Below are 14,679 nucleotides of genomic sequence, written 5' to 3' on the forward strand. Positions count from 1 at the left end.
CCCAAGGAAACCAAAGGAATGGTGAAAAACAGAAGGAAACAGAGAGATCCATAACCTTACACAGAGAGACAAGAGAGCGATTTGCACAAATATTTATTCCCAGCATTGTATTAATTTGAAGATGTCCATTCTCCTGCATTAATGTAATAGAAGGGGGAATGATCCAATTATGTGCTGGGAAAACCATAGGCAGAATTCTTCGCTTGGAGTGTGGGCAGGCACGCGCCCGACCCGATCAGGCGTGAAATCGCACGACATTTCAGTCGGCAAGCGCGCATAAAAGTGGGAAGCAGACCCACCAACAATTAAGAGGCCAATTAGTGTAATTAAAGTTGCAATTGTCTCCAATTTTTTGTGGTCTGTCCAACCGTAAGGGATGGCGGATGGGCAAATTGGCCAGGCAGACTTTGCATTTTTCATGAAACCTCATCCAAGGGCGGGATGAGGTTTCCGTTATTAAATTTTAAAAAGAATCTACGGTCAGCATTTTTATCACGTATATGTTCAGGTGACTGATTGTGATGCATGGACACTTTTTCCCTGATTTTAAAAACTTTTATTTATTGGTTTTAAAGTCTTCAGCTCCCCGAGGCAGCTCTCTGCCTTCAGGGAACTTTCATTCAGCGCTCGCCTGTGCCCGCGCTTATGTCAGCGCCCGCCCTCCTCCTGCCCCCCCCCCTCACCCCGGCAGCGCTGAGCATTTCAGCACGCGCTTCACGCTGGCTGGCTGTTAATTGGCGAGCCAGCGTGAAATCGCGGTTCCCCAGCCGATCCTGGGACTGCCGATTGTGCCCGCCCACCCACCTAAAAATCCCGCCCCACATCTTGGCAAACTGGATTTTCTTTTAAAAGATGGAAAGACATTGCAGTATCTGGACATTTGGATGCTGACCCAGAGTTTTTTTTTAAAAAGGGTCACAAGTTCGCCTTGGAACTGTCAACAAGAAATCACCTGACCAGCCTGGTTCATGAGGTTTCTTTGTTTTGAACTGCAATCACTTTAATTGATGGGGGAAAACATACTGCTAAATGCACAGGCAAGCAATTTACTGGAAATCACACAGCAGAACTGGTGAAGAGTCATACGGACTCGAAACGTTAACTGTATTCCTCTCCGCAGATGCTGTCAGACCTGCTGAGTTTTTCCAGATATTTTTGTTTTTGTACCCTCACTGACCCCCCTCTCTCTGCCTTGGCTGACATTCTGTGTGTGGTTATAAACCTGTAGCCAGAGAATCCTCATCTGAGTGTCACTTGTCTGCATTTTGGACCTGCATAGCTGAGACAGGAAGATTTGGCCCAGCTCTATATTCTCCTCCATGCTGTGCTAACTGGGGATGGGCCCGCCAACCAGACTCAGGAGAAACTGTTCCGGATGGTCGGATTTTCATGCCGGGGTGTGGGAAGGCGGGGGTCGGTGCAGGTGCTAAATGGAGTCGGGTCCGGCGACGCTGGAAAGAGGGAGAGAGTTTGGAAGCAGCCACAGGCACAGCCGGGTGCCGAGGCGGCCTGTTTAAAAGGCCTGCCACGGTGCTTGGGACTTTGTCTAATTAAATTTTCTAACTGTTTTTAATAGCACATCGGGACCAAGGATTTTATCCTCTCTAAGTTTGATTTGTTTATCAATTATCTCACCCCTCTTCTATCTTAATATGTCTTCACCTTATTTTTGATCTCTAAGGTGTAATCCACCATGTTAGCTTCCCTGGTAAAGAATGAGGCAAAGCAATTGCTTAATATTTCTGACATTTTGCTGTCTTTACGTATTGTGTGTATGCCTTAATGGCCCTTTCCTTCTCATTATTTTTTTTATCATTTAATTGTCTGTAGAGCAATTTATCTTCATTTTTCTTGATAACTTATTTGTCTAATTGATTTTTAAAACTTATTTCCTAATTTTTTTCTTATTCCCCTTTCATTTTCATTTGTTTTGTTGCCTATGTACTTAATGCCTTTTTCTTCTGTTTCAGTCTTGCCCTCGTTTCTTTATTAGTCCAGGGTTTGCCGTTGCTGGCTAGTTTGTTCTTGGTATTTTAGGAGGATATATTTCTCTTGGACCCCATGGTGTTGAGTTTCTTGAATGTTGTTGCAGCTGCGCTAGCCAGACAACTGGAGAGTATTCCATCACACATCTGACTTGTGCCTTGTAGGTGATGGAGAGGCCTTGGGGAGTCAGGAGGTAAGTTACTTGCCACAGACCATAGGAACATCGGATGTGGGAGCAGGAGTAGGCCATTCAGCCCTTTGAGCCTGCTCCACCATTAAATAAGATTATGACTGATCTGGTTCTGATTGCAACTCCACTCTGCCGTCAGCCCCCCACCCCCTTCCCCCATGATCCTTGACTCCCTTGTCTATCAAAAATCTGTCTAATTCAGCCTTGAATAAATTCAATGACCTAGTCTCCACTGATCTCTAGGGAGGAGCCTTCCACAGACAAACGACCCTATGAAAGAAACAATTTTTCTTCATCTCCGTCTTAAATGGTAGACCTCTGATTCTTAAACTATGTCCCTAGTTTCCAGTCGCTAGTCTCTCCCACAAGTTGAAACATCCTCCCAGTATCCATCCTATCAAATGCCCTTAGGATCTTACATATTTCAAGAAGATCACCTCTACCACTATCCAGCCTCTGAATTGCTCTTGTAACCACATAACATTTATGTGACTGGTCCATTTGAGTTTCCAGCTCATGGCAACTCCCTGGACATTGCTGGTGGGGAATTCATTGATGGCAATGCCACTAGTTGTCAAGGGGATGTGATTAGATTCTCTCTTGTTAGAGATGATCATTGCCTGGCACCTATGTGGCACAAATGTTATTTGCCACTTAGGAGTCCAAGCCTGTATCTTGTTTAGGTCTAGTTGCATGTAGGCATGGACTGCTTCATTGCATAAGAAGTTGTGAATAGAGCTCAAAACTGTGGAATCATCAGCGGACAGCCCCACTGCTGACCTTATGATGGAGGAAAGTGATGAGGAAACTGAAGATAGCTGGATCTGGGACACTGCCTTGAGAAACCCTGCAGTGGTGTTTGGATGATTGACCTCCAACAACAACCTTTCTTTGACCTAGGTATGATTCCTCCCAGTGGAAAGTTTTTTTGCCTGATCTTCATGAACTTCAGCTTTATGAGATCAGTTTAGTGCTGCTCTCATTCAAATGCTGCCTTGATGGCAAGGGCAGTCAATCTCTCCTCACCTCTGGAATTTAGCTCTTTTGTCCATGTTTGGACCAAGGCTGTAATGAGGTTTTGAGCAGAGTGGTCCTGATGGAACCCAAATTGATCATCAGTGAGCGGGCTATTGGTGACATTTAGAGCACTGTCGATGACTCCTTCCATCACTTTGCTGATGAATGGGCATAAATTGATAGCACTGGAATGGGCCAGGTTAAATTTGTCCTGCTTTGTATGGACAGGACATGCCTGGACAATTTTCACACTGTCAGTTAATGCCAGTGTTGTAGCTGTACTGGAATAGCTTGGTGGTGATTTCACAAGCTCTGACGTTAGTCATAAGTCTACCTTATCAAAGTTGCATTGCAAGTCCACATTCATGGCATTACCCTTGTTTACACTTTGTTATTGCTTCAAAGAATTTAATAAAGCGGGTCAAGCGTGACCTTTATTGAAACCCTTGCTGATTATTATTCATATTTTTTCTTCTTTACACGCAGTTGCTAAACTGCTTCGCTAAAATGTTCCTCTTTGAGATTCCAATATCTTTCCTAGCAATGACATCACGCTGGTTAATCTACAGTTACCTCGAGGGAAAATGTATTTGTTTTTCTTTTTCTCAATAGATGAGGGCTAATGTCAAACAATCTATGGTATCACTCAGCAAGTCTGACAGCATCTGCAGAGAGGAATACAGTTAACTTATCAAGTCCGTATGACTCTTCATCAGAACTGAGGAAAAATAGAAATGAGGTGAAATATAAGCTGGTTGAGGGGGGTGGGACAGGTAGCGCTGGATAGGGGGCCAGTGATAGATGGAGGCAAAGAAGAGATTGTCAAAGATGTCATAGACAAAAGGGCAAAGGGGTGTTGACGGTGGTGATATTAGCTAAGAAATCTGCTAATGGTGGCATTAAGGGTAGAAAGCAGAACAAGCAAGTGACAGATAGCCCTAGTGGGAACGTGGTGGGGGGAAGGAAAATATATTTTTAAAATATAAATACTTATATTTTATATATATTTTAAACATATTTTCCTTTTCCCACCTATTTCCATTATTTTTAAATTTATTCCCATCCATTGTTTCATCTCCACCTTTTAGCCTATTTTGATCCCTTCCCCCCACCCCACCCCCACTAGGGCTATCTGTACCTTGCTCGTCCTGCTTTCTACCCTTAATGTCACCATTAGCATACTCCTCAGCTAATATCACCACCGTCAACACCCCTTTGTCCTTCTGTCTATGACATCTTTGGCAATCTCTTCTTTGCCTCCACCAATCACTGGCCCTCTATCCAGGTTTACCTGTCCCATCCCCCTCAACCAGCTTATATTTCACCTCATTTCTATTTTTCCTCAGTTCTGTTGAAGAGTCATACGGACTCGAAACATTAACTGTGTTCCTCTCCGCAGATGCTGTCAGACCTGCTGCGTTTTTCCAGCTATTTCTATTTTTATTTTTGTTTCGGATTTCCAGCATCTGCAGTTTTTTGCTTTTAATCTATGGAATCATGTGTGAGCACAGAGTGAAAGATAGACCCATCCATAGGAAGTGCCCCTGAAACTTGCTTCATACACATCAATAGACATGTAGCAAATGTTAAGCTTTAAGAAAACCACTCGGACATGGGAAATGCCACGGTAGACAGAAGAAACTCAATAGCAATCCACTTCCCAGCCACCACAATAATGGAGCATGTCATATTGATTCATGCATTTCAATAGTGTCACTACATGCACATTTACCAGTCCCACTGCTGAAATGGCTATTTGAAATCAATAGTTCAATGAATCTTTTGTCACGCTCTGGTCTTGTCAAGTGCAGATGATAATTGTGTCTATTTGCCTCCTAAGCCTATGACATTATGTTGGAGACAACCCCAATGTACATGTTTCCTTGAAGTAATTTTACACTGAGAGAAGCTAGCTTTTACAGTGAAACATCGATTCTATCATGGTATTTAACAGAAATGGTTCACTGCTATTGAAAAGATTTCTTTTGGTGTTTGTGTGCTCTCCTGAGATTAACACAGAGTACTTCCTATTCTGAAGTCTGCAAAATATAATTGTGTTTTCCGCTTTGCAGGCAGTTGCTAAACTGCTTTGCTAAAATATTTTGTAAAAGCTATTTATTTTCAGTGGTTTAACACCTCTGCTAAAACTGCAGACAGAAGAATTTCAAATAAATACATTGTGCGCTGGTATCTCTGTGTGAATTCAGGATCTACAACTTTATCGCACAATTCTTGACTCCAATACAAATTCAGCAAAAGAGACAAAGAGAGTTTTACATTTTATGTCACATAGGTTCAATCATGTGTTCATTCTGTGGGCATGTCTTGCAGTATTTTATCTTGATTTGAGTTTTGGTACCGCATGGCATTAAAATGTTAATTAAATTATGTAATAATGCTAGTAAACCTAGCTGTGCACACTTATGTGCAATCAGCATTTCACCTTTCCCCTCCTCCACTTGCCATTTCCAGCACCAAGCATTGAGCGATATATAGTATAGGTCAATAGTGTTGAAAGCACTATCTAGCTTGTGCCAACACTGTGCTTCAACCAGCTTTGAAATAGCACCGATTCTAAAATTTTCCTCATCTTCACACCAGCCTCTACACCACCAGGTCCCTGCAGCAAGGCTGCTAGTTTGGTACTCAGAGCCAGGCTTATTCCATCTCCACGAGGCACCAGATCGAGGCTGCCTTACAAGTACCCGTACTGCCAGAAGAGACTGAGTTGGAGTTGAGAGAGGGTGACATGCTTGTGCCTATTGTACTGCACCATCCACTTCCCTGAAATCAAGGCTCTCTTTAAAGAAACGGTACACATTTTTGAAGAAACGTTTGACCCAGCTCAAACTTAGAAACTATGCCGTGTAAAGACAAAACTACAGCAGCTCAAGATCCTGCTGAATCACATATTTATATATATATATATATAATAAAGATATATGTATATGATATATCAGATAACTGAGACATTAGTATAGCAGGGGATCCTTAGTTTTGTATCAAGTAGTATTCTATAGTTGCATTGTGCATGGAAAGAGCATAGACCATATGTCAAAAAACAAAAAAAGGGAGTCATGTGGATCAACTCTTGTGTGGGCTGTGTACAAACCAATAAAGGAAGTAACAGCATACTATGTTTGATAAAGACCACTCACGCAAATGGGTCAAAATCCTGGAACTCCCTCCCTAACAGTACTGTGGGTGTATCTACACCACAAGGACTGCAGCGATTCAAGAGGACAGCTCACCACCACCTCCTCAAGGGCAATTAAGGATGGGCAAGAAATGCTGGCCCAGCCAGCGAAGCCCACATCCCATGAATAAATTTTTTAAAAATCCAGCTCATGCCTGTATGATCCAGAGGTGATAGGTAGCCAGCCCTGAAACTGGGCCTGTTGGGTGTAACTTTGACCCTGGAAATAGAGATCGAGAGAGATGTAAAATGGGCTGCCTGCCTGATTCATTATCACTCATTTTACGTTATCATGTAAAAAGTCTTAAATACCCTCATCAACTTGCCCTCATAAAACGCTACGGAAGTAGCGCTTAGCCACTCTAGCCCAGCACTAATGATGCTACAATTGATTTGGAACAACTTCTGTGTAACATGGGAGTGGTGCATCGGTGAGTCAGGGACGGTGTGGGGAGGGTGGGTGTGAAATACTTCATGATGCGGCCTTTAAAGATCGGAACTCATTTTAAATCACCAACATCAGGCTGGGAGAACAACAGAAAAGCAGAGAATCTTCTATGCCAGACCAAACATCATATCAGTCACTGACTTCCAATGTCTCTCATGAGATTTCATGATCATTTTAAATAAAGTCTTCTACTGCAGAGGGACCCAAGAAAAGGATCAGATCATTCAAAGAGCAGAGAAAAGAATAGCCCAAAACTTGATCAAGGCCAAAATAGTCAGCTTTCGGTGAAACGCAACTGTGGAGCAGGCAGCCCTGAAAGCAACTGGGCACAGGATAGACAAAATCCTGGCTTTCAGATTACTGGGCCAGGATACATGCAGACTCATGCACTTTACTGATGATCGAGAGTGGATTGATGGGGCAGTAATTGGCTGGGTTGGATTTGTCCTGCTTTTTTGTGTTCAGGACACACCCCGGCAAATTTTCACATTGCCGGGTAAATGCCAGTGTTGTGGCTGTACTGGGACAGTTTGGATAGGGGCGCAGCAAGTTCTGGAGCACAAATCTTCAGTACTATTGCCGGAATATTGTCAGGGCCCATAGCCTTTGCAGTATCCAGTACCTTCAGCCATTTCTCTCATGGCTTTCAGAGTTTGACAGCAGCCATTAGAGCAGCAATCCCCCGATCAGTGGATAAACGGGTCTGAGAATGAGTGGAATGGCACCAGCTGGAGATGACCTGCCCAAGGCTGCCTGTTCTCAGGGCAGCAGCCTATGTGAGACATCCAGCCTACCCGATCAGAACATCACACGAGTGGCACTAAGTGACAAGACTAGACTGTTTGGTCAGCAACTCCAGAGATGCAGCCTGCAGCATTCCCATGAGCGAAAAGCTCATACCCAGTTCCCAGCAGGCCATAGTGAAACAAAATGGCGGTTTTACAAAGAATAATTCATGCCCGATGCTCAAGTGCTACCATCATATCTATGAGTTAACACAATACAATTTGTAAATAATTTAGCCCAAATTTGTGGTCACATGGGTTGGGATTTTACAGCTGTTGTGGTGAGGGTGGGGCCGACCAAAAGTCCATTGACTTCAGCGAGGCAGGAAAATCCCGGGGGTGTGCTGGGCTGTAAAATTCCACCCATGGAATCAAAGAATGATACAGCATAAAAGGAGGCCACTCTGCCCATCCTGCTTGTCCTAACTCTATGAAAGAGTTGTCCAATTAGTTCTACACCGCAACTCTTTTTCTGCAGCCTTGTAAGTGTTACTCCTTCAAGTATTTATCCAATTCCCTTTTCAAAGGCACTATTGAATCTGTTTACACCACCTTTTCAGGAAGCACAATCCGGATAGATACATACGTACATCCAGATACATACATACAACCAGATACATACATACATCCAGATACATACATACAACCAGATACATACATACAACCAGATACATACATACATCCAGATACATACATACAACCAGATACATACATACATCCAGATACATACATACAACCAGATACATACATACAACTAGATACATACATACATCCAGATACATACATACAACCAGATGCATACATACAACCAGATACATACATACAGATACATACATACATACAGATACATACATACAACCAGATACATACATACAACCAGATACATACATACAACTAGATACATACATACATCCAGATACATACATACAACCAGATACATACATACAACCAGATACATACATACATCCAGATACATACATACAACCAGATACATACATACATCCAGATACATACATACAACCAGATACATACATACAACTAGATACATACATACATCCAGATACATACATACAACCAGATGCATACATACAACCAGATACATACATACAGATACATACATACATACAGATACATACATACAACCAGATACATACATACAACCAGATACATACATACAACTAGATACATACATACATCCAGATACATACATACAACCAGATACATACATACAACTAGATACATACATACATCCAGATACATACATACAACCAGATACATACATACAACCAGATACATACATACAGATACATACATACATACAGATACATACATACAACCAGATACATACATACATCCAGATACATACATACAACCAGATACATACATACAACCAGATACATACATACATCCAGATACATACATACAACCAGATACATACATACATCCAGATACATACATACATCCAGATACATACATACATCCAGATACATACATACATCCAGATACATACATACAACCAGATACATACATACATACAGATACATACATACATCCAGATACATACATACAACCAGATACATACATACATCCAGATACATACATACATCCAGATACATACATACAACCAGATACATACATATATCCAGATACATACATACATCCAGAGACATACATCCAGATACATACATACATACAGATACATACATACATCCAGATACATACATACAACCAGATACATACATACAACCAGATACATACATACATCCAGATACATACATACATCCAGATACATACATACATCCAGATACGCGCTGGAGGCCATCTTGGCCTCCTCCAGAGGTTCCCAGTAGAGGCCAGTATTCAGTCAATTCAATTCACTCCACCTGATATCAAGACATGGCTGAAGTAACTGGAGACTGCAAAGACTATGGGCCCTAATAATATTCTGGCAATAGTACTGAGGACTTGTGCTCCAGAACTTGCCGCACCCCTAGCCAAACTGTTCCAGTACAGCTACAACAATGGTACCTACCTGGCAATGTGGAAAATTGCCCCGGTACGTCCTGTACACAAAAAACTGGACAAATCCAATCCGGCCAATTATCGTCCCATCAGTCTACTCGAGATTATCAATAAAATGATGGAAGGGGTCATCAACAGTGCTATCAAATGGCACTTGCTTAGCAATAACCTACTCACTGATGCTCAGTTTGGGTTCCACCAGGGTCAGGCAGCTCCTGACCTCACTACAGCCTTGGTTCAAACATGGACAAAAGAGCTGAACTCCAGAGGTGAGGTGAGAATCACTGCACTTGACGTCAAGGCAGCATTTGACAAATGTGGCATCAAGGAACCCTAGCAAAACTGGAATCAATGGGAATCAGGGGAAAACTCTGCCGGTTGGGTTCATACCTAGCACAAATGAAGATAGTTGTAGTTTTTGGAGGTCAATTATCTCAGTTCCAGGACATCACTGCAGGGGTTCCTCAGGGTAGTATCCTAGTCCCAACCATCTTCAGTGTTGCTTCAATGACCATCCTTCCTTCATAAGGTCAGGAGTAGGTACGTGCACTGATGGTTACACAATGTTCAGCACCATTCACGACTCCACAGATACTGAAGTCATCCATGTCCAAATGCAGCAAGACCTGGACAATATCCAGACTTGGGCTGACAAGTGGCAAGTAACATTCGCGCCACACAAGTGCCAGACAATGACCATCTCCAACAAGAGAGAATCTAACCATTGCCTCTTGACATTCAATGGCATTACCATCACTGAATCACTGAATCACTGAATCCCCCTCTATCAACATCCTGGGGTTACCATTGACCAGAAACTGAACCAGACTAGCCATATAAGCACTGTGGCTACAAGACCAGGTCAGAAGCTAGGAACGTTCATTCTTTAATTTACTTCCTTACTCCCCAAAGTGTGTCCACCATCTACAAAGCACAAGTCAGGAGTGTGATGGAATGCTCCTCACTTGCCTGGATGAATGCAGCTCCAACAACACTAAAGAGGCTTGACACCATCCAGGACAAAACTTGATTAACATCCCATCCACAAACATTCACTTCCTCCACCACCAATGCACAGTAACAGCAGTGTGTACCATCTATAAGATGCACCACAGGAACTCACCAAGGGTCCTTAGGCAGCACCTGCCAAACCCATGACTGCCACCATCCAGAAGGACAAGGGCAGCAAACACATGGGAAAACCACCGCCTGAAAGTTCCCCTCCAAGCCACTCACCACCCTGACTTGGAAATATATCGCTGTTCCTTCATTGTCACTGGGACAAAATCCTGGAACTCTCTCCCTAACAGCACTGTGGGTGTACCTACACCACATGGACTGCAGCGGTTCAAGAAGGCGGCTCATCACCACCTTCTCAAGGACAATTAAAGGTTGGGCAATAAATGCTGGCCTAGCCAGTGATGCCCATATCCCACGAATGAATTTTAAAAAACTCCTTTCAATGTGCAGGAATGAACAGAATGCCAAAAACAATAACAGCTGCAGATTCAAGTGCGAGGTAGTTGGGAGATTCCATCGTGAGCCAAGTTAACCACGGGGTGCATATTTAGGGCAGTTTTGCATTTTTGTGGAATTAGCAATAAAGATGTAAATAAGAAGATAAGCAGTTATGATGAAGGGAGAAAGTAAGGGACCGATGTAATGGATAGGAAATATTTCCTCTTTAAGAACAATTACTGAGGAATGCTCAGCAAAATGAAGGTTAAAGGTGTTAATTAAGTTAGCTGCCGCTAAACTGCTACTGACCATTGGTATCATGTTAGAAAGAAATAGAACTAGTTTTAACCATTGACTGGGGACATGGGACAGAATCTTAACTGCCAAGGGGAGGCACATTCATGTCTTGGGCGGGGTGTTAAATCCTCTTAAAGTGACCTTGCATCAGGAGCTCAAAACGTTAACTCTGTTTCTCTCTCCACAGATGCTGCCAGACCAGCTGAGGTTTTCCAGCACTTTCTGTCCTTAGATAATGATATCTCCATGTATGTCTCACCAACTCACAATGCAGGTACCAAAGGTAGCCATCTCCCTCCTTTCTTTTGAACAGGGTAATAAACAAATTGAACCAGCGTTTTTATCACTACTTAAGCAACAATTTGGCATCGTGAGGTATTGCTAAGCCCACATCACTGTAATTTTTATCATTTCATTTTTACCTTATGGTTAGTGCTATCAGATTACATGGGCACTACCTAACATTTCAATCATAAGGCTCACATGTCACACTTGCTGACTGTTGATCACAGTTAGAGCATTTCAACTTTAAAGCTTTTCACTTCCCTCAAAACAAAAAAAAAAGTTAAGAAAAGCTAGTTAAATTGGACAGAAGGAACATTTGTCAGCTTGTAGCTAACCAATATTCAAGCTTCTTGCTGTGTTAACATCAAGTCATTTGATGATAAATTGATTCTAACTATAATTCAGTTAGTCTCTTCTGCAGCACCTAACCACTTACATCCAAAGAAATACCAAGATATCAGATCTCTTTCAAGGCTAAACATGCAAACAATAAAATCCGCTTGTCAGAAGAAATTTGCCAAAACTCACTTAGGATAAATCTGCACGTTAGTTGTACTGATGAGGTAGATTATTAAGTATATGATTCTGAGTGAAAGCTCTGTCCACAAAACAACTAACAAAATATGTTACAAAATATGTTGGTAAAATTTTAAATTTTAAAACATTCTAATGCACTCAAACCGAATAAGTGAATGAACACAGTACTGTAGGACCAAAAATCTACAGGTCATGATTCTATAAGCTCCAAGTAACTCTATAATCTCTGGGGCAGTTTCCCCGGCACTGCATGTCTTTCCATGTTGTTTGCCTGAGTCTCTGTGAGTTTTTTGAGGTAGTTTAAAAAGCGTTGCTTTGGAAGCCAGTGCTGGCCATAAAACTTGCCACACCCCCAGGTTAAATTAATCAGCATTGGGAGTTTCACTGAATGTTGTTCATTTACAGACCTCAGCTCTAAAACCTAAGCTGATGCTTTTGGTTGCAAGAACACTAATCGGCACTTTCTAAAAGCTTTAGCGTGCAACTTTCTCTTAATTTACTAAGAAACTGACCACTGTACGCCAACAAAACCAGCAAATGGTTCTGCGCCTTTTAAAAGTCATATTCAGTCATTTAAAATCAGGTTACTTCAATGTGGTGAATTGATGCTGATTGAAGATGCCTTTGTATGTGGTGAACCCACTTGTAGATGTATTAATCAAACTGCATCAATGTATCAAGGACCTTTTTCAAAGCAAAATTTCTTGTAATAAACATCACATTGAAAAACATCCACCATTGTGCTGGTTCATGGCAGACTTTGCATTCAGTGACATGCAAGGAGTGGGAGTGGAAACTGAAGAAGGAAGCACTTCTATAATGCAATTTTGAGCACAATTTGCATGCGGAATGCCGACTGCAGCCAAAGCAGAAACTCTACGCCTCTTCCTTTAACCTTTCAATTATTAGGTTCCTTGCAAATTTTGCTTAAAGGCTCAACAGTTTGGTAAAATCCAGAAAGTCATTGCTGGCTGCGGTGATACATGCGGCTATGGTTAACTTCATTCCAATTATTCAAAATTTGAACAGAAAGTTGCGTATGAAAATAATGGCACTTTTCAAAGGCACACTTCTCCCAAGCGCAACGTGCGGGCTTGTCCAGTGTCATGGAGGGGAGAAAAATGGTTACGAGCTTAACCAGGTCAACCGGCAGAGGTCACAAACTGAAGCAAAATGCTCCCATTGAGGTCAAAAAGAACACATAAGTCTGAACCAGCTTATATCATTGTCAGACCTACTCTGGTTACAAAGCTCACAATAGGAAAGGGTTAGAATAGTATGTATGCCCATCCTCTCAGTCACAAAACAGTTTGTGGTAGGGTAGAAACTAAAAAGGAAGCAGAGTAACTTTTAAAAAGGTGAAGAAATACATTAAGACTCAACTCTATATTCGCCCTAATCAAAATTGCTGGAGCTAGTACTTTTAAGTTCTGCCAAGTCTCATTGTTTAACATTATAACGGCTTATGTATAGTATTTGGAAGTACGTTAAAAAGTAGAGTTAAGCATTATGCCATTTTACAATTTATCACGACAACATTAAGTAATCAAAAAAGCACACAACATTCTAATTATTAAAACAACAATTTGCTCTAAATACATACGTTTAACAGCTGAAAATTGTAAAAAGTTCCTTCCAAATGTTCCAGGTGGCTGTACAATCCTCTGGCCCGTGTCCTGTGTGTATGTGTGTGTGTGTGTGTGTGTGCGTGTGTGTGTGAATGTGTGGTTGCTGGAATGACCCACAAATAACTTTCACATTAATATCACTGGGAGGAGGGGTTGGGTGTTGGCTGGGAGTGATCAGTCGACATTGCCTCAAACAGCTGTCAGTAAATGTTACGAGGGCTGCCATGAGTTATCATCAGTCAGCAAAGAAGCTCTCATTTCTTTTACGGAGTATAGGCGGTAAGTGCAATACTGAGACCGGTGCAATCCCACAACTCTCAGGGATTGAAACACTATTCACTACTGGTAACACAAAAATACACCCAAGCAGACAGTTTCACACTGAGCGATCTGAAATATGTGCTATATTGCCAATAACAGTAAAACATTCCAAGACAAATTTTCTATGCAATTCATCATATTTGAAAATATGAAATGATAATTAATAAACAACTTTATTGGGTCAACAGATCTATTCAATTGCATGTGTTCTCGAAAAATACTGTGACAAAAATTCCTGATTTTAAAAAAATATTTAGTATTGGGCTTGTCCATTGGAATATATTAGGGACATAGGAATTGCTAGATAAAAAGGACCAATATCCATCTTGTTCACCTTCTAGACCTTGAGAGTCGCATGATACAACGATAATGGAGTTGCTGTCTAATTATTGCAGTCAATCTCTATCAATTAGTCTACACTACTTCCAGACATGAGGTGACAAAAACATCAGTGATGAAAGACTTTTGGAGTCTTGGGTCCAAAGTCACCACTCCCTCCCAAGCCTGCT

The 14,679-nt window shown here is 41.7% G+C and overlaps 1 protein-coding gene across 3 annotated transcripts in view; it reads right to left on the reverse strand.

The window, feature by feature from the left end:
• The window catches only part of LOC144693355 (spectrin beta chain, non-erythrocytic 1-like), a 559,404-nt gene that overhangs the window by 245,588 nt on the left and 299,137 nt on the right, over positions 1-14,679 (reverse strand). Inside the window, exon 1 of one of the 3 annotated variants that reach the window (XM_078563184.1) lies at positions 13,825-13,965. The exons of 1 other annotated variant lie outside the window; for it this stretch is intronic. The gene's annotated coding sequence lies outside the window, so the exon portion shown is untranslated. Of the gene's footprint in view, positions 1-13,824; positions 13,966-14,679 lie in introns of those variants that run through there. One more of the 3 variants, XM_078563185.1, reaches the window with a different exon arrangement.

The sequence above is a fragment of the Cetorhinus maximus genome, chromosome 18 (genome assembly GCF_964194155.1).
Source record: "Cetorhinus maximus chromosome 18, sCetMax3.hap1.1, whole genome shotgun sequence".
Classification (NCBI taxonomy): domain Eukaryota; kingdom Metazoa; phylum Chordata; class Chondrichthyes; order Lamniformes; family Cetorhinidae; genus Cetorhinus; species Cetorhinus maximus.